Source organism: Papio anubis, unplaced genomic scaffold (genome assembly GCF_008728515.1).
Source record: "Papio anubis isolate 15944 unplaced genomic scaffold, Panubis1.0 scaffold799, whole genome shotgun sequence".
NCBI lineage: Eukaryota > Metazoa > Chordata > Mammalia > Primates > Cercopithecidae > Papio > Papio anubis.
The window spans coordinates 10,480-31,518 of NW_022168214.1; the positions used below are offsets into that span (position 1 = coordinate 10,480).

At 38.4% G+C, this 21,039-nt stretch overlaps 1 long non-coding RNA gene across 1 annotated transcript; it reads right to left on the minus strand.

The window, feature by feature from the left end:
* Positions 1–365: 365 nt before the first annotated feature.
* LOC103879416 lies at positions 366–20,802 on the minus strand. Its single transcript, XR_004181831.1, has 4 exons — positions 20,696–20,802; positions 20,094–20,210; positions 2,414–2,560; positions 366–443 (listed from the first exon to the last, which is right to left on the minus strand). It is a non-coding gene; the product is annotated as an uncharacterized LOC103879416 (long non-coding RNA).
* Between the last annotated feature and the right edge of the window lie 237 nt (positions 20,803–21,039).

Sequence of the window (21,039 nt, forward strand, 5' to 3'; positions counted from 1 at the left end):
CACATATAAACCTTAGGCATAGTGAGTAATCAATAATTATTGAATGAACAATTGAAGTAAGAGAAAGAAGAAAGAATGCAATATAAAGAGACCTTTGTGTGGTGTCCCTTCTTTCCACTTTTTCCCAATTCCCCTTCTTCCTCTTTTACTTTCTATCTACTCCCAAGAGTAAAAATGGACTGCCTTTGTTTCAGGCCTGAGAACATGCCCATCAAGCACCATAGACATCTGCTATGTGAGCACACTCTTACTTGAATTGCCTTTTTGAAGGGATGCTTTCTGTATTTCACTCTCATTATCACATGACATTGTTCTTTTAAGTGGATTTTGAGATAGCAGCTTCAGACTTGATAATGTTTCATCTTGCCATGAGTATTATTCATTGATTAGATAGACTGTTTCTTAAGTTTGTGAGTAATAGTACCTTGAACACTTAAAATAATCTGCAAATAAAGTGAATGGGTATTAAACAGTATAACATTTAACAGACTAAAGCAAATTATTTTGTCTTTAGAATGAGCAGAAAATAACTAGTACAGTTTTGGAATGAAGATATTTCAGTAAAGGTATGGTCAGAAAAGAAATTGGGGGTAGAAGAAATAGAAAATCAATGCAAGTCAGTTAAGAATTTTCAAATGATTAATTTTGCAAAATATTAAGCTTGATAATTTATAGAGGATACTGCAGCAAAACAATTTTTAGAAGAAGTCTTCACTATTCAATTTCAACAGCATTCAGGTATTCACTACATGTTTTGTTTTACTTGTCAGCTCCGTCTTGAATTTGCTTATAATAGCTACGGTTGTGAGAAAAACATATTTGATGGACATTTAAGGCTTGAATGCCTATCATGTGATAATGATTATGATTTGTGTTTTGGATCTAGGTCTATCTCTGAATTTACAAACATCATCAGTCTAGAACCTGATGACACCTAACATAATTGTCCTGTAAATACCTTTGATTACTGCTGCTATTTAGCATTTGACCTCAAAATCCGTGATAGAATTCCTTTCTTCCTATAGTTTTTGGTGAGATGAAAAATAGATTGTTAGCGCTTAGGTTTCAATTCTGAATGCATTTCATGTTTGCAATTATGTTAAACACAAGCAACAAAGTGCTACATAAATTAAACTGGGCAATGGCCAAATTCCTTTCAGAAATGGCAAAGTCAAAAATGAGAGAAAGCCTTTCAATGTTCTTTTAAACCCACATGGTGAGTTTTGCTGACTTTGTTACAGTTCTTAAGTTCTCAACTAATGGCCTTGGTTAGTGACGCCTTTAAGAAATAGGGTATTTTGATAGTGTGTATTAAGGAGATCTATTTTAAAAGAATACAAATTTCACCTAGGCCAGGCCTTCAGAGAGAAAATTCATTTCATTGTGATTTACTAAGTGTTAAATAAAGCAATTAAGAAATGATTTTATTCATATTATTCCTCAACCAATTAGAACAATTGAATTTTAGAGTTTGAAAGGTTCTTAATATCATTAGTCTGACCTTTTAATTTGTATATGCAAAATATGAGGTCCAAAGAGGTATATTTACCCAAAGCCAAATATTAGCTAGGTTTGTGTGATATCAACTTCAACCCAAATTTCTTGATTCATTTTTCTTTCTTTCTTTTTTTGTGACAGAGTTTTGCTCTTGTTACCCAGGCTGGAGTGCAATGGTGCGATCTCGGCTCACTGCAACTTCTGCCTCCTGGGTTCAAGTGATTCTCCTGCCTCAGCCTCCTGAGTAGCTGGGATTACAGGCACCTGCCACCATACCTGGCTAATTCTGTATTTTAGTAGAGACAGAGTTTTACCATGTTGGCCAGGCTGGTTTGGAACTCCTGACCTCAGGTGATATGCCCACCTTGGCCTCCCAAAGTGCTGGGATTACAGGTGTGAGCCACCACTCCCAGCCTTGATTCATGTTCTAATACTCTTTCTAAACATAGTGTGACATCTTGCTGAAGAAATATGGGCTTTTTTCATTTTGTACAAAATTGACTATTTCAGAGTCAAAAATGGCGTATTTTATAAGAAAGGATGGAGCCTTTTTCAGAACTCTTGATATTTGAGCAAGAAATTAAACCCCCCTTCAAAAAAATGAGATCATTTAAAAATAATTCAACATGTTTAATTTTTCTTACTTAGCTCGTATAGTTATATTAATTACTCGGAAATGTAGCTTTAAAAATAGGATATTTGACACATAACCGAGAAAATGCATGCTTGGACATTACTGCCTTGCAGTTATGGTTCTTTGGGGAATGGGGTGACCTGTTCAACCATTTTGAATCTTCTCACAGTGTAACATTAATCAGAAAATTACAGTTCCTGAGGGAAGTTGTCTGGGAACATGATGTTCTGTACAAGGGGGTGGGAATCTATGAGGAGAGGGAGGGAGGTAGAGTCATCTTACTCCCTTGCCGGTGAAATCGCAGGAATCCATGAGGAGCCCCAAGTCGTGTTGATAAAAGGGACACAGCGTAGTACAACTCTAAAGCCTCTCACAGCCCAGTGATGCGCTTCCGTTATCTTCTTGCTAAGCTATGACCATTTTCATTGCCTTTGGAAGAAAAAAAAAATAAAGTGCTCTTTTTTATTTGGATTGAAGGGCACACCATTCTGAATGCTGTTTTTGCTGGTTCTGCTTAATGAAGCAGCTTAGGCACCTCATGACTAGGAGAGCCGGAGATGGGGGAAATAAGACCAGCTTGCATAGCTGTCTAGATGTGCACACTGGCACGGAAGACCTTTGATTGGCTTTAGAAAATAATGGCTGATGTTCTCTGTGGATCTTGCAAGAAAATCTTACTGGGAAAAAAAGGGGGACATGTTTCATTTATGCCACTTCCTTCTGTTACTGGCAGCCCTGAAAATGATCTGAAACAGGTAGCCATACCAATAAGCAAAGAATGTATTTTATAGGCTGTCATATACTCCACTTATCTTATTTTGATGAAGATATATAAAGGGGGGATCATATTTGTACTTGATCTTGTGTTCGGAATCTGTAAAGCACTAACAAAATAAGAGGTACAATTTCTCTTCGGTAAGTTAGTTGACTATTAAAACTGAGGATAATTTTCTTGCAATTTCACAGAACCGTTTTTCATTGGTGGCAGTCATCATTTGGGGCAGGAAAAGGAGAAGCAGTCTATCAAAAACAGATAAAGAAAAGCCACACCACAGCCTGCTGTTTCTGCTATTTTGGATGATCGAGCTTGTGCACAAATGAAATCATGACAGATTCATTTATATGAAATGGCCATTGCTGATCTCCTTGCCAGAAACTAGATTGCTTTTTTATTTAGGAGATTTTCAGAGCAGTCCTTAGCTTTTTTAGTTAGTGGCAAAATGGCAACTGGCCAAACTGCCTCTTCTCATCCAGTTGGTGTTGCCAATATCTTGGGATGCATGCATTAAAATATATTTGCAGTCAATTGAAAAATATATTTTGTGTTTTAAGTGTCTTAATTACTTGCAGACTTGGAATGGGTAATATCCCATTAGTCTAATACTAAGATTCATACGTGGAATGGTATAAATTTTGCAATCACTAAGCATAGGGTTGGGATTAAAAGCAACAACAAAAACAACCTATGGATACTTTTGTATTTAATGGCATTTGCTATTATTGATCATCTCTGGAATGCTGAAAGCATTTCTGTTTGCTGGTTGTTCAGGCCAAATTTACTGAACAACTGAACTCAGTAAATTGATTGATTGGAGAACATAAAGGTATTAGGTAGTTACAAAGAAGAATCCTTTTTAGAACTGTAAACTAGGTAAGTGTATTATTATAATTTTTTTTTTTGAAAGCTCTTTCACCAGTTTCCACTGTCCCTTCAAGGGCTTGCCTGCTTGCTTATCAGCAGAGGCATGGGGTAATTTTTTTTTTTTTTTTTTGAGACAGAGTCTCGCTCTGTTGCCCAGGCTGGAGTGCAGTGGCGTGATCTCGGCTCACTGCAAGCTCTGCCTCTCGGGTTCACGCCATTCTCCTGCGTTAGCCTCCCGAGTAGCTGGGACTACAGGTGCCCGCCACCTCACCCAGCTAATTTTTTGTATTTTTTTTGAGACGGGGTTTCACCATGTTAGCCGGGATGGTCTCGATCTCCAGACCTCATGATCCTCCCGTCTCTGCCTCCCAAAGTGCTGGGATTATAGGCGTGAGCCCCTGTGCCCAGCCAGCATGGGGTAACTTTTATGCTGCCGGCACACGTTCAGAAATTCTTAGCAAGGGACATTGGAAGAATTATTATCGGATAAGTGGACATGCTTTGGAATTTTATTTTGCAGTTTGCTTCTCTTCTTTTTTCTTGGAGGTACCAGCTGTTGGTGTGTTTAGTGAACCAATTAATTGATTCATTTACCAAATGCTGTGTACAAGGTACCTGTGCAAGGAGCTGGAGGTTTAGAGCAAAGCAAAGATTCCTGCCCTCATGAGCTTACATTCTAATGCAACACTCTTCTTCCTTGCCCTACTCTTCTTCATAGCCAGCTGAGAAAGAGAGAGGAATTAAACAACGATGATAAAAACATCGAGTTTTACCACTGATTAAGCTGATTAGAGAATGTTGCTGTCAATGTAGCACCGCACAGGGGTTTGCTAATTAATCTTTTACTTCTTCACTAGACTTGGATGTCTACGAGAGGTACAGCCAGATCTGTTTTGTTTACCATTATCTATACAGGGCCCAGCATGGTGAAAAACAATAGCATATGTGTGTGTGTGTGTGTGTGTGTGTGTGTGTGTGTGTGTGTGTATGTGTACATATATATATACACACATATATATACATGTATATATGTAAACATTTATACCTATATAGTTATATATATGTATGTGTATAGCCAATTTCGCACACACACACATAATAGTCTACATTATTCATGGTAACTATGTTCTGTAAAGTTGCTGTGAAAGCTGAATTAATGAGTACTAATTGCTTTTAGAGGAAATACAGGTTTAGGTTCCTACAAGCCTCCAGTCACAGTATTTTCATCAATGAATCATTATATATCCTTGTTTTATGTGTGTTTCTGCTGAATAACATACATGGACATTTCCACTTGTGTTTATTCACAAATGTATTGTTAATTCATTAACACTGCCATGACATTATAACTCATGTCTGAACAAAACTCATCTGACACATGTATTTTCTTCATAAGGCACATCCCAGCCTTCCTGTGCTTAGGACTACCAGGCAACCTGTCAGCGTGGTGCTTTATACCACTTTAGATAGTGAGATCACCAACAAAAAGCACAGAAATGCAAAACACATGGCACTACATAGACCATGAAAAGAACACTTGCTTGCAGCATGAGAGCTGAAACGAAGGTGGAGAGTAGCCTTGTTCCACCTCCGTTGGGAACAGCTCAAATTATTTGCCACATTGAACATGCAGTATGAATGACCGCAACAGTTCTCTGAATATTGACTTTGGCATTATGAACAAATTTTAGCAAGTAGGCGATTTTGCAGATACAAAATCTGCAAATTGAGGATTGACTGTATATATGATATAGGTTAAATTGTGCCTTCTGTCTTGCTCAATGAGTTTGAGCTTTGTCTTTGGATGAGTTGCAATCCAAAGCCTGGAAATGGCATTTTTGGCTTCAAGCAGGGAAGCAAGATAAGCCCCTGTCTCCTTAAGTGGTAGCTCAGCAATCTGACCTCCTCTTTCTTCCTTTTCTGCCTATAACCTGGTAGGTGCTATAAGAGATGCAAATGGTTTAATGCTTCAATCAACCACCATGCCTTGTAACTGGCCATGTCCCAGGTGCTGCAAATACTGAGCTGGAGAGGAAATGTTAGAAGAGAGGAGGCCAGCAGTAACAGTGTGCAAAAACAAGAAAACAAGCTGTTTGAGCTCTACCAGGCGGTAGCAGGGCCACGCTCTCTGTTTTGTGCCAGGTTCTTGCTTCTCGGCTCTAACTCCAGGCATCACTGAGTCATTCCACACTTCAGAAACCTGCTGGCATTAGCTTCCTCAAGATCAAACCCTTCCCAGCCAACTGGCTGTCCTTTCAAGGCAGGAGGGATCTGACCCATGTCTGCATCTTTGGAAGTCTAAAGCTCAGCACCAGGGGCATGAAACGCCCCGATAAATGCCTTCTTGATTGATTAACTGTCTTGAGGCTTTTTACAGATTCTAAGTCAGACTTTTTTCCCAGTGTCAATGGAATAGGCGGATGCCTAAAATGCCTTTATTGCGGAGAAAAGCCTTTCATTCTGTAATTATAGAGGCAAGGAAAAGATCATAAAAATATTCAGTTGTAACAATTTAGTGTGAATGCTTTTCAGTTAAAATGTAATTAGTCAACAAATGTAAATCACTAATTATGAGTTCCTTTTCTGTTTTAATGTGAAACCATCCTTCAAGACTCTGTCACGGGAAGAGACCTTAATATTGAAGCTGCATAAAAGTGTAGGGGGGGAAATAGAATGGCCATTTACAGAACAAAACAAAACAAAAGAGAAAATGTGACCATTTTGTATCTGATTGAGCCTAGACAGAGAAAAGATGGGTTATGATGTGTGGTATTTGCAAAGGCATAAGCTCTGCTTAACATGATATTTTGATGATAGATAGATAAATGGAGGTAGATAGATGGATGGATAGACAGAGAGAGAGGTAAGCAGATAAATTTGTAGAAAAGAGTGTATTTGTTTTGTTTTCTAGGGCTGCCAAAACAAAGTACCACAAACTGGGCGGCCTAAAACAACAGTTTATTATCTGTAGTTCTGGAGGCTAGAAGTCCAAAGTCAAGGTGTCATAGGCCATGCTTCCTCCAAAACCTGTAGTGAGAAGCTTTCCTGGACTCTTCTAGCTTCTGGTGTTTTGCTGGTAGGCTTTGGCCTTCTTTGGCTGTGGGTGCCTCACTCCAGTCTCTGCCTCCATCATACATGGTCGTCTTCTCCTCGTGTGTCTGTGTCCACATGGCATTTCCCTCTTCCTATGAGGACACCAGTTGTCTTGCTTTAGGGCCCACTCCAATGATCTCATCTTAAATTGATTGCATCTGCAAAGACTGTATTTCCAAATAAGGCCATATTCACAAGTACTAAGGGATAGGGCTTCCACACGTCTTTTGAGGGGACACAATTTAACCCCATAATGAAGAGGTTATGCTATCATTCATAAAAATCCTGTATATAAGTTTGGGGTACAACCTCATAGTCATAGCTTAGGTTTCCTTTGGACTGCTTCCCTTCCTGCTGTAGGTTTTCCTTAAGTTTTCCAGTGAACAGCAGCAAACAACTCAGTTGGTGTCTGCCTGTGCTGACACTTTGTGCTCTAACCAGCTTCATTCTGACTGGGCAGGGGGAAAGAGTGCTGGGAGTCCCTGATGAGTACCTGGGTTTATATGAGGGGATTATGGTACATCTTTGAAGAAAAAAAAAGTCAAATGTTTGTGTTTGGAAGGGCTTCTGTGTTACACCTGCTTTTGTTTTTGTGTTTTGTTTTGTTTTATTTTTTTGTTTTGTTTTTTGAGACGGAGTCTCGCTCTGTCGCCCAGGTTGGAGTGCAGTGGCCGGATCTCAGCTCACTACAAGCTCCGCCTCCCGGGTTCACACCATTCTCCTGCCTCAGCCTCCCGAGTAGCTGGGACTACAGGCGCCCGCCACCTCGCCCGGCTAGTTTTTTGTATTTTATAGTAGAGACAGGGTTTCGCTGGGTTAGCCAGGATGGTCTCGATCTCATGACCTTGTGATCCACCCGTCTCGGCCTCCCAAAGTGCTGGGATTACAGGCTTGAGCCACCGCGCCCGGCGTTACACCTGCTTTTCTGGAGATCCTTATGCATCCTCCTCCTCTTTATTTTCCTCACTCTCCCCCTATCCTTTATGTGGTCCTGTTTCTTTGTCAGATTCATGATATACTTGCTGAATGTACTATAACATGTCACTTAGACTTGGTGGATGAGGAATTTTTATTTGAAAAATTCATTTAGCTTATTTTGCTAGTTTGGTCAATCCTTGGGGGAATATCTAACTTTAGAGCAACAAATACACATTTTAAATATTGAAACATAGCTGATAATTGATGGTCAAATATATAATAGTATCAGGTTTATAACTGTTTCATCATAGTGCCCATGTTTGTCCTTTTTACATCATCTTCTATTACATACATTGATACGATGAGCAGTTCCTCAACCTCTAGACCAGAAATGCTGTATCAATGGATATTTGGTGCATTTTACTTACAAGCATGATTTCATTTGGTTCTGAAACATTTCTGCATAGACAAGGAATAGTATAGTTATTTTTACATTGCCTGAATGGAGTGAAATAAAGAAAGTGTGAACCATTTGCTGAGTTCATGTGGTTGGTGAATGAGAATATCTTCTAAACCATGGTTTCCTTAGCTCCAGTTTGACCCTTTTTCCTACTCCATTACCACCTTTCATGCAGTTGAACCTTTGTTTTTCTTTTACTCTTATGAAAATGCAGCCACAAATAATTTACTCTCTGTGATGCTTTATTGAGAGTTCCTGACCAATATTAGACCCCAGTTATGATGCCTCCTCTGGAGGTTACTTACAGGTAGAAATCAGAGTTGCATATTAAAGCTAATAACAAATGTTAACATCAATATTAACAAATGATAAATATTCAATATTTAGCATTGAATTATTAAAATATCTTTGTTTGGGCTGTTGCACAAAAAGTCTCTTTGTATAGTTCACTGTAAAAATAGGATTTCTTTAGTACCATAGTTCAAAAAGAAGAGAGATTCATAAATTGTTTTGTCACCAATTCATTAATGACTTCCTCTCTTCCCGTGGAGAAATTTAGTTATTGTCAATGCCCCAAATCTTCAGGGAAGGGAAAAGATCTGCAGTCCTTTACAATCGGCTGAAATTGCTTTGCAGATCTGATTATAATATTCACTTACTTAGAATATTTCGATAACTTTCATTTTACTCAGTGTAAAAACCAAGCTCCTCCTGAGCATGGTACATAGGTCTTTTATGATCTGACCTCTGCAATACTCAAATGACATGTAGTCACCTGAATGTTTCTTCTCACCTTGGCTTATGGTGTTGCTTCTTGCCTAGAGGCCCCATGTGCTTGATTTGCCCAATGACCTGCCTTCATCTCTGAGGTTCTATCTTAGTAATCACTAGTAAAGCTGTTCCTAACTCACCACGAAGAATTCAATGCCTTCCGTCTCCATATTTCCATAGTATTTTGAAAACGACTCTGGTAAAACAGTACACATATTGTTTGTTTGCATATCTATTTTCCATGCTACAATGGTGAGCTCTTTGAGGTCAAGAACACTGTCTTTTCATCTTTACATGTCCAGTTTATAAATTTAGATATTTGGCACATAGATAAGTCAATGTTTATTGAAAGAATGCATGTTTTCATGCCTTGGCTCATTTCTCCACAATTCAGCTTTTTCATATCTTTACATAATTTGTTTTATCATTCATGAAATAATTATCACCTCCTTCTGAATATATTGCACGTTTCATGCTTCCCTGAATAACACTGATTCATTTTAACACTATTTATCTTAGAAGTCTTTAAGTAATTAAAACAAAATTACAGTACAGTGTTAAGATATACTTTTTGTCATGCACTCTCAGCCAGTAAGAGCGATGGCAGTCTGTCCTGGCCAGACTGCTTAGCACAGCGCATTGCAAACTCTCAGGCAGTGAGCCACTGAGCTATTCTGAGTTGAGTGGATTCTGCAACACGTGTAGTTTGGTCTTCAGTGGCCTCTCTCTTTGTCATATATTTTATATTTTGGTGAACAGTTCTGAAAAACAGGAGAATCCTTTTGATGTTGCAATGTGAGTTTTATAGCAGCTTCAGAGTTCTCCAAATGATGTTCTAGAAAATAGAGGACAATATTTATCAGGAAACTAGGACTTGGTAGAAGATCCTTGACGATAGGCATGGCACATATGTTTCACTACAGACTGGGCAGGGTGTTCAACAGTTAAGAATGGTGTCTGGAAGAAATATTGCAGAAGGTGTATCAGAATTTCAAGAGATTTTGAGAAGGTTGAACGAGCAATTGCCACTGTGTGATACGTCTCCATGGGCATGATAATTTGATGACTTCATGTCATGCGAATTGCATTAGAACTAATTCTGTTAGAGCTCCTGTTTGTAGGAATGCACCCATTCACCCATCATTCCCCACTCTTCTCCTGTAAATGAGGTATGTGTATACTTGTGGAATTAAATGCAAGGTAACCAAGCACTGGATAGGAAGGAATCAAGAAATTAGCCAAAGGCAATAATAAAAAATAGATTCTCCCATTTATCTTTTACTTTTAAAATAAGTTTTCTCCTTTTGACTTGCTTTCTTAAGCATCAAGTCCTACCACCTAGCTTATGTAATACTATCAAAACATCACAAGTAATGTACTTTTAAATATGGACATTAAAGGAAGCCTAAATATTTTACGGTAAGAGTACTAAAATGAAATAAATATATAATTTAAATTAAAATCATCAATGGGGAATAGAACACATGCAAAAGTCTTTCTTTTTTTCTTATTTTTCAGGAGCTCATACATTTCTACCAAGGTTTTCCAGGTTTTCGGAAAGTAGTCATCCAGACAAAATCCATGAAGCTACAAACTCTTTTCTCCTTAAGAATGAGGGTCCCCTCTTCATTCTAATTCGGGTATTTTACTTTGAATCAAAATGCCCATTCATTCATGAGCTTTCACTCAATTACTCAGATTCATGCATTCATTCCAAACGTATTTAGATAATTCCCATGATGTGCTTAGCACTGTTCTGGGTCTTGGGTCTTGGGTGCAAAAAAGTTTCTTTCCTTGGTAATCTTATTTTTTAGTAGAGAAGACAGGAAATGAAAAAATAAAGGTAGATGCTGTCAGGTAGTAACAAGCATGGTGAAAAATAATGAAGTGAATAGATTGGCTGGAGAGTGTGCTGGGGTCCGGTGGAGTGAAGGTGACTGAGATGGGGTGGACAGTCAAGACCTCTGAAGAGGTGACATTTGGGTACCTGGAAAAAATGAGTGCTAGCCATTTGGATTTCTTCAGGAAGAGTATTCCAAGCAGAAGGAAGAGTAGGTGCAGAGTCTCTGTGGAAGGAGCCCGCCCCACAAGTTTGAGAACCAGCCAGGAGGCCAGTGTGGCTGGAGCAGAATGGAGGCTATACTTTGTTGGCCGCTGTAAGGATTTCTGTCTTATTCTGCCTGTGATGGTACACTTCAGGAGAGTAACTCCTCTAACGTAGATTTTAGAGGGATCAGTCTGGCTACTGTGTTGAAAATAGACTAGAAGGGGTGACGAACATGGAAGTAAGGTCAATTATGAGGTCACTGCCATATTCTACGTAACTACATAACATGACCTGTGCGTTTTCAACTTGTTTCATTCCCCAAACATGCCATTGTATCTTGGCAGCAACAATCCAAATTATCCACATGCATTAAATATTCTAAGCCCGTTATTCCAATTTTACACTTCATAAAGACTGGATTCAAAACTACCTAAGGGACTATTCATATTCATATTACAAGTGTATGTTTCCCATAAAGCATCATCTTTCTCTAGCTAGTTCAGTAATATGAAATCCAATTACAATGGCCATATTTATTAGAGATAAGTTTTTTTCCCACAGTTGACATCACAAGACAAACGAATTCTAGAACCATGGAATATTTCCAATCAAAATGAATATGTCTTTATTCATATTCACTTTTATTTTAATGAAACTTAAGTCCAGCCAATTCCTGTTGAATCATTATACCTGTAAATGATTTCAATGAATAAGTTTCCAAACACAAAACACAATTACATAAATTTAAAAGATTATAAAGCCTGATGTCATTTGCTAGTATTTCATTTAGAAATATTATATACATTACATGGGCCCACCATTTGTTTTTGACAAACATCCTTTTACATAATGAAATTACAATAAACCCTGAAGTGACATCTTAGTCCCTTTGAGTTGCTGTAACAAAATACCATCAACTGGATAGCATACAAATGATAGACATTTATTTCTCACAGTTTGGGAGGCTGGGAAGTCCAACATGGAGGTTCTGACAGACTCAGTGTCTGCTAACAGCCCACTTCCTGGTTCATAGATGGTGACTTTTTCTGTGTCCTTATATGGCAAAAGGGGTGAGGGAGTTTTCTCCAGTCTCTTTTATAAGGGCACTGGTCCCATTCATGATGGATCTGCCCTCATGACCTAATTATCTTCAAATACCATTACACTGCACATTAGGACTTAACATATGAATTTGGAGAGGACATAAACATTCAATCCATTGATCACATAATAAAATAAACATAATTCATGCTGATATATAAGATTGGTGGCCCTCATTTTTTTTTCCATTGAGCAATATTCAAGATAGGTGCCACCAACCTACTATACACATCAAAATAATGTACAAATGGGATGTGTAATTCTGGAATATTATTGTGGATGAATATTGTAGCAGAGTTTTGGGGGGATAAAGAGAGAGAAGTTGTGGTTGGCTGATATGATCTATCTATCAGGAGAGGGGTACGTATGAGTACTAGCCCTAGTGAGAGGCTACCTACCTGGGTGAGAGCCCACATTCTGCCTTCTATATGCATGTAAACTATAGGCAAATGACTTGTCGAAGCCTCTTCTCTGTTAAATGGGAATAAGCATGGTACCAGCCTCTTAGATCATTGTGAGGATTAGATAGCTAAAATGTTTACAGTGCTAGCACAGCAAGCATGGCAAACACTAAATAAATGTGAGCTTTTATTATTATATCCTGCAGTTTGCTGCCTAAAGCCTTGAAGAGCTCTGCTCTTTTTTTTTTTTGAATTAAATGTCCTAAAGAAATCTCTCTTTGGCATATATGAGAAAATCTGCCAAGTTCATATTTGGCTTTTCAAAGATAAAATGTTAATGCAACAAAGAAGTTCATACACAGGCTTCATTACTAAAAATTTTAGACAACTAAGTATTAGTTTCATGTCGTTCTTATAAATTGCTCTTATTTTCCTGAGTTTCCTTTCTTATTTGTTAAAAAAAAAAAAAAAGAAAGAAAAATCAATATTTGCATCTTTAAATCATGGATATGCAAAATAGTTCATTACAAATCTTCTCTGTGTGTGTATGTGTATACGTGTGTGCAAATACAGTGAGAGATCCCTAACCCTACTCCTTCCCATAGCCCTGCACGGACATCTCAGGCAGGACAGTAAATAACCAGTTTTTACTAACCCCAGACTGTCAGCTGAATTGCAGGTACAATTTGGTGTCCAGGCCAATTACCAGAATGATTTTTTGAGGGGAGATACACATCACAAATGGTGGCTTCCAGGGCTTTTCAATAGGTTAAATATTAGAAAACACAGCTTTTCCCTATAAGTAGGTGAATTTATTTCATTTATTGCATGAGCCCTTACTGAGCATGCTCTGTTATTCACACACGTCTGCTTGGTGCTGTGGATGTTTCAAAGGATAGAGAAAAACAAGTCCGTGTCCTCCGAGAACCCGAAGAGAGATGAAGGAGATCTTCATATGGAAACGCAAAATAGGAAATAGCCACTTGTGTAGGTCAAATATTGGTTAGTTCATGATTCAACCTAAATTGTATTTTTAAAAAGGGTAAAATTAAAAAAAAAAAAAAACAGTGGCAACCTTGCTGTGAGACCCAGTAGTAAAGAGGGGAGGAAATGTGCTTCAGGCAGGGGTCTCTTCAACCTGTCACAGCTGTGTAATTATGTAAAGCTAATAAGCTTCATAACCTCATTTCAGGGTTACTATTGTTCGCACTGCCTCTATTTGTGTTTTTTGAATCCAGCTCGTAAACCCTATAATTAGGAAGAAGCATCAAAGTGCCTACTTACACACTTTTTATTTGTTTTCTAAGGTTGTAATTGTCTATAAGTGCTTGCATGGCTGACAATTCAGCAAACAGAATGGTTTCCAAATACTCTCATTGCAGCTTTCTTGATGTTTCTTTCTGTTTCATTCCTCACCTTGAAGCAATTCAGTTTTTCCCAGCTTTAATTCCACTCAAAAGTAGGAAAATGTTTATTTTCAATTAGCGTCTTACATAGCTTGATGGTTTCCCTTTGCCATTTTAAAGGGACCTGAGGAAATTAAAATCCGAGACAGTAAGTCATTTGACTTTTTTTTAGTAAAATGATTGCTACTTTCTTCTCTTTATTGGAAGGTTTTGAGATTTATCTCTGGAGTCAACTGCTTCTATGTTCCTGGTGCTCTATGCAGTTAGCTGATGAGAGTTCTTCTGAAGTTGGCCCCTGTTCTCCATGTGTCTTTTAAAGAATTTATTTTGCTTGTTTCCTTAAATAATATGTTGCACAAGTTGAATTTAATTGATTTTGATGATACATGCTTACTCCTGAATAAATGATAAATAGGACGGCCTGTCTTTTGCAAAGGTTTTAGTTCTGTTCTGTATAACATTAACATTGATAAACTAGTAGAGTTGTTGTTCTCTACACATATGAAATATCTGGGGATAATGTAAAAATTCTGAGGTTCAATCAAATCCTGAAATTATTACAGCAGAATTGGGGGTAGGATTTGAGCCTCAGGAATTTTTAAAGCTTCCCAGGTGATTCCAATATTCGGCTAAGCATGAAATCCACAGTTAGAATGGATATACTTAGGTGAAAGTATAGTTGGTGGGGACATATAAATTCATACTTAACCAGGAGAACAAACATGGTGTACTGGAATTAAATGGAGCTGGGTCTGAATTCCAGTCTATCACTTGTTATGTGACCTTGGATGAAATCACTGAAATATGTTTGAGCTTCTGTTTCATCAGATGTCACATTTTATAAGTGACAGTGCTATTGTGGGGATTAAATAAGATAATACCTGTCAAATACTTAGTATCAGTAGATCTCAATGAAGGTTAGCTTCGTTCTCCCTTCCTTTTTTAATATAGAGTTTATTTCAGGGAATACTTCACAATGATGAAAATATGTGATTTTTCTCCACTGGTGGTGTTTTATTAGTTCATTTATTATTTGATTTTTATATTATTATTCATAGTATGTATTACTTTTATAATGCATTATTTATATTATGATATATTATTTTAATTTTGAAATAAATTTAGAATTACAAAAATATTGCAAAGAAAAAAGTGAGATTTTTTTGTATACCCTTTACTTAGCTTTCCCTAATATTTCACATCTTGCATAATTATAGGACCTTTATTAAAACTAAGAAATATACATTGGTACAATGCTGTTAACTAAAGTATAAACTTTGTGTAGATTTCACCAGGGCTCATAAAGGTCCTTTGTCTGTTCCAGGATCGAATCCAGGATCCCACATTGCATTTAGTTTTCATGTTTCCTTAGACTCCTGCCATCTGTGGCAATACTTGGACTTGCCTTGCTTTCTTGACCTTGACACTTTGAGAGTACTGATCTGTTGTGTTGTAGAATACCTCACAATTTGGGATTATCTGATACCTACTCATGGACAGATTGAGTTTAGGCATTTTTGGCATCAATACCATGGAAGTAATGTACCCTTTTCAATATGAGGGGTACATGATGTTGGTATCTGTGGGGTTCTTTACATAATTAATGATTGTTAGGGAAATGAGACACATTTGAGGGTGCTGTATTAGTTTGATAGGGCTGCCATAGGAAGTATCACAGATGTGGTGGGCGGATCACAAGTTCAGGAGATCAAGACTGTCCTGGCTAACACAATGAAACCCCATCTCTACTAAAAATACAAAAAAATAAGCCGGGCATGGTGGCACGTGCCTGTAGTCCCAGCTACTCGGGAGACTGAGGCAGAAGAATCGCTTGAACCTGGGTGACAGAGCGAGACTCCGTCTCATAAAACAACAACAAAAAAGTATCACAGACTGGGTGGCTTAATAAACAAAAACTTATTTTCTCCAAGTTCTGGAGACTGGAGTTCTGAAATCAGGGTGTCAGCAGGGTTGGTTTCTTTTGAGGTCTCTCTCCTTGTAAATGTCCATCTTCTCATGGTATATATCTATGGTCTTACCTTCTGTGTGTGTGTCTGTGTCCTAACCTCCTCTTCTCAAAAGGACACCAGTCATTGGATCAGGGCCCACCCCAATGACCTCATTTAATCTTGTTACCTCTTTAAAGACCCCATCTTCAAATAAAGTCAGGTACAAGGAGATAGGACTTCAATATATGAATTTGGGGGTAGTAATTCAGCCCATTCCAGGTGCTTATCGAGTAAGAACATAGAATGAAATAGAACAGGCAAAGGAGTTGACCGGGAATGCAAGTGCTCTGCAATGCTCCTTAGAAATAGAAGCAGCTTCTTGGCAAATTGGAGAAAACCATCACAGCAAATATAATGAAGCTCGATGAGGACAAAAATACTCAATGGGAGAACCAAGCTGCTTAAGCAGTAAATAGAAGATGGTAGAAGAGCATGATGGGGATGGGTAGGAATGGTCCTTGTAGTTACAAATGACTATAAGAAAATCACGTGCTCGTATTGCAGCTGTAGAAGTAAACGTGCTATGGTGATGCTGCAAGATATTTAAAGGCACAGAAATTTTTTTAAAGAAACACTGAAAAGGGCTTATTCAGCCAAAAGAAGAAATTGCCGATAGGGGATTTAATTATCTTTGAGTACTGTATGTGCAGGAGCTGTTAAACCAAGGACAGTGACCAGCTGTTTTGAAACTTTACAAGAACAGATTTTAAGTAAACAGGCTTAAGTGGCAATGAATGAGATTCAGATTAGAATAGAATACCAATTTCCTGATAGAAACAGTGGTTAAATACCAGAAAGGTTACCAATAGAAGCAGCCTGATATTATACAATGAACATTGGATTAACGTTAGATATATCTGTTTTAAATGCGAACTTACTATTCTGCTACATGATCTTAGACAAAGACCTTAGCCTCATGAAAACACTAACAGTCTTATTTTTGGGGGAGCTAACTAAGCTACTATGTGTAATTTTGGTAGATTTACTAATGTAAATTTAGAAGATTTAGAACAGAGCTTGCTGCACACTAATTGTTAGTTTGATCGATGGCTACTTTTCTTCCCTGTATAAGTTCCTTCCCTAGACATGTCTAAAGAGTGCAGTGTGCTTTGCTCAACCTGAGCTGGTGTATATGTGGTATTATTTGAAGTCCAGAGAAATGATGTTTTCAGCCCTTTAGCTGTAAGACTTTACATTTCCTATCACAAAGTGGTTTTTAGGCTTAATTTCCTAACCCTCCAAGAATTCAGGTAAAGCAGATAGTCTGTAGGTTCGATAGAAAATTATAGGGAATAGGAAAACTCTTTTTTTGCTGTCAGAATAATGCAGGCTCTTGTGTTTGGGAAACAGCATGAATTATTTGACAAATCATAGTTTATAAAATTCAGCTATGGTTAGCCATTGTGTGTTACTGGATTACACAGAAATATTTTTCTATTGTAGATTTAAACCCCTTAACAAATAATAAACGCTGACAGAAAGGCATGATAAAATATAGGGGTTCATTCATAGAATCTAAATTGACGCTGATCACTATGCTTTCACAATTTGATTTAATGTACCTGCTGTGTGTTCATCCTCTGAGACAACATTGCAGCTAGTGTCTTAGCATAGCTGTGGATGCTACAGGCTTTGAGTTCTAATTTGGGGTATTACCCTTTTTTAGTTTGAGGAAATCTCAGTCTTTCAATTTTCTATCTATGAAATTAAAATGAACCTAATTTCTGGCTTCATTGGAGTTATTTATTTTAAGTGTAATGCCTACATCTCGTAGGTTTCACCAGCTTGGGGAATACAAATGATGTTACATTTAGCAGTCAAATTCAAAGTCGGCTGTCTTTGTCTGGCAAGCTGTAGTAGGTGAATGCCCTCCCTCCTGGATTCTTCAGGGTTACCTACATTATCTAATACCTTTCCAGGACGGTGTCTCCATGAACTTACGATGCTACCCTGGGCACTGTCTGGCCCTCCATTCCGCTTCAGAGAGCTGACCTCGAGCTCTCCTGGGGTGAGGCCCGCACTATTGCCATGAGCCAAGCTTCTATCCCACGTGTCTAAGTTGGCCCCTGGGTTGCTGCTATTGTACCACTGCCCTCTCTGCTAGTCTCAGAAGGCCCTGCTCTTTACCACCTGGACTTCCAGCCATTCTCTACAGTCTGAGCTCCAAAATGGCCCACAGGAAGGGCAACCCTGAGGCCAACTTCCCATTGACCACTAGTGCTGGTTTCCTCAAAGGTGAAGGTCAGTTCAGCCACTCCCTTCGGAAGCTGCTGCTGTGCTCAGCTGTGTCATGGTAGCCCCACTTGACCACAGGGTCTCTTTTGCCAGCGTCCTGTTTCCATGTTTCAGAGGCATATTTTCTCTCCACTTATGTCTACCTCTTGAGATAGATTCTTTGGGTCCAGGCCTAAGAAAACAACATTTAGCCTGGTGCAGTGGCTCATGTCTATAGGCCCAGCTACCCTGCGGCCAAGGTGGGGGATTCACTAGAGGACAGGAGTTCGAGACCAGCCTGGGCAGTATAACAAGAGCCCATCTCCAGAAAACAGTATAGCAGGGTGTGGTGGCACGTGCCTGTGGCCCTAGCTACTCAGGAGGCTGAGGCAGGAGGATTACTTCAGTCTAGGATTTGGAGTTTGCAGTGAGCTGAGATTGCTTCACTGTGCTCCAGCCTGGGAGACAGAGTGAGACCTTGTCTCTAAAACAAAAAACAAAAAAACAAACAACAACAACAAATAAACCAAAATCAAAACCAACCAACCAAACAAACAAAAAAAAGAAAATTAAAGAAAACAACATCAAGAGAGGGAAAGGGCTTCTCTCTTTCCACTTTAGTTCCCTCCTCCAAATCTTATTGTCAGTCTCTCCAGAGTGATTGACAATGTGAATGTCCAATCCCTTCAGATCTTGCTTTCCAAGGGTGTGGTTTTAACCGTTCCCTCCCAAGGCCTGTTACTAAAGCTCTCCCTCATATCTTCTCCTTCTGAATTACACAAATGAAGGATAGGCCCTTTAATTGAGGCATTTCTTAGCATCTGTGAATTTCATTTTTACATAATGCCATGTGTTAGACTTCTGCTGGACAGTGCAGATTGGGCTCTGTCAAGCTAGTCCAGCTCCTTTTCAAAGATCTTCCACCTTCTTTATGCTCTCGGGCTCTGCTTACCTGAGCAGACAGCTTGAATAAAACAAATAGTTGCCTACAAGAACAAGCAAGGGTTGGCAATCACTATTTGTCCAATTAGACGTCTGTGCTTGGTGATGCAACCCTTGCCTACTACATAGATCATCTCTTGTAGGGCAACTTAGTTCCTCAAAGCCCCAGCTCCTCAAAGCCCCAGCTCCTCAAACCCCCAGCTCCTCAAACTTTCCACCGTACAATCTGTTATTTGTTTTATATAGTCATAACTCAGTGTTCTATACCTGTGTCTTTTCCAGAACAAAGGCATGGTCAGCACTAAAGGTACATTCTGCTTACTCCATTTCATTCCCTCATAGCTCAATCTTTGAAATGAGTGGTCCTCTCCTGCTTTTAAGATTTCAGGTTCAAATCTCTCCAACCAGAAGTGGGTGTTATTCTGGCCCCTTCCCAGAACAAAGTATGGAAATAGAAACTTCCACTTCTATTTGCCTTTTTTCCTTTACTTTTGGAATTAAAATATTTGCCAAAGTGATACCTTATCCCTACCTTGGACCAGCTACGGTGCTCTCTTAGGTAGAAATTAATAGTTTCAGAAAGCCCTTCAAAACTATGGCCAATGTCCCCTGTAGAAATATGCAAATTACGTCAGTGGTAGAGATTACATTTACTATGTATTTTACATTGCTTTCCTAATACTAAGAAACTTTATATTATTATATTTAATGGTGTATGTCATCAGATCTTTACCAAATAATGAGAAATTTTAATTCGCTTATCCCTTTTTTCTTTTCTTTTAAATAATATCTTTTCTAGTATATTGTTAATCAAGGCAACAGACATTTTATTGAAACTTGGTTCATTGGCCAAAAGGGGTCTCATATTGCCGGAGTTATTTACTGTTTTGTGGCATTTGTATTTTTCTCCGAATTTAGAAGTTTATTTGTAATGCAGTAATATAATAACCAGACTTACTCTGAAAAAGTTAATGGAGCTAGAAAATAAAAGTTTCACAGGCCTCAATCAGGATGAAATCATCACCTTCTTATACTAAATGTTCTTTAGCAAAAGGTCAGCAAACTCATCTTCATTCTTATAAAACGTGGGCAGGAACGAGGAGAAAGTGAGAGGACGAAAATGAGAGAATCAAAATTACTTATAATTATATCTCTATGAAGTAATAATAACTTTATTATCATGTTGCATATGTGGCTTGACATTCTAAATGAGCTGCATGAAATTAGTACCAATAAAACCATAAAGACAATTACTGGCAAATGTATAAAATAAAAGGTCTTTAAGCTCTTTTTAAAATATTGAAAGTCATAAGAGAAGAGTGCATGGTAATTTTCCCTCTCGTCTTCGACTTTAAATCCTGGGCAGGCCTATTTGGCTAATAAATAGTAAGAAAAATGAAGCTGGGAATACTAGCTAAAGTCACAAACCAAATTTGTTCTTTTAAAAAATTGTTTTTCTCTCACTCTGTGTTCTTTGTTTTTTGTTTGAGATCTAATAATTGAATGATAATAACATTCTCAGTTCTGATAAGAAACAGTCAATAACAAGGTTGTACTTACCTGTTCTAGTCCCTCAGCTGAGCAAGGTGGCTTTTTTAGGCGGGGAAGAAGATAGAGGTAGCTCAGTTTGAATGAAGTCATTGGGGTGAGCCCTAATCCAAAAAAGACAGGTATCCCTGTAAGAAGAGGAAATTTGAATACAGGAATTGATATGGTTTGGCTGTGTCCCCACCCAAATCTCACCTTGAATTGTAATAATCCCCATGTGTCAAGGGTAAGGCCAGGTGGAGATAATTGAATCCTGGGGCTGGTTTCCCCCATACTGTTCTTATGGGAGTAAATAAGTTTCAGGAGATCTGATGGTTTTATACATGAGAGTTCTCCTGCACTTTTACCTGCGACTG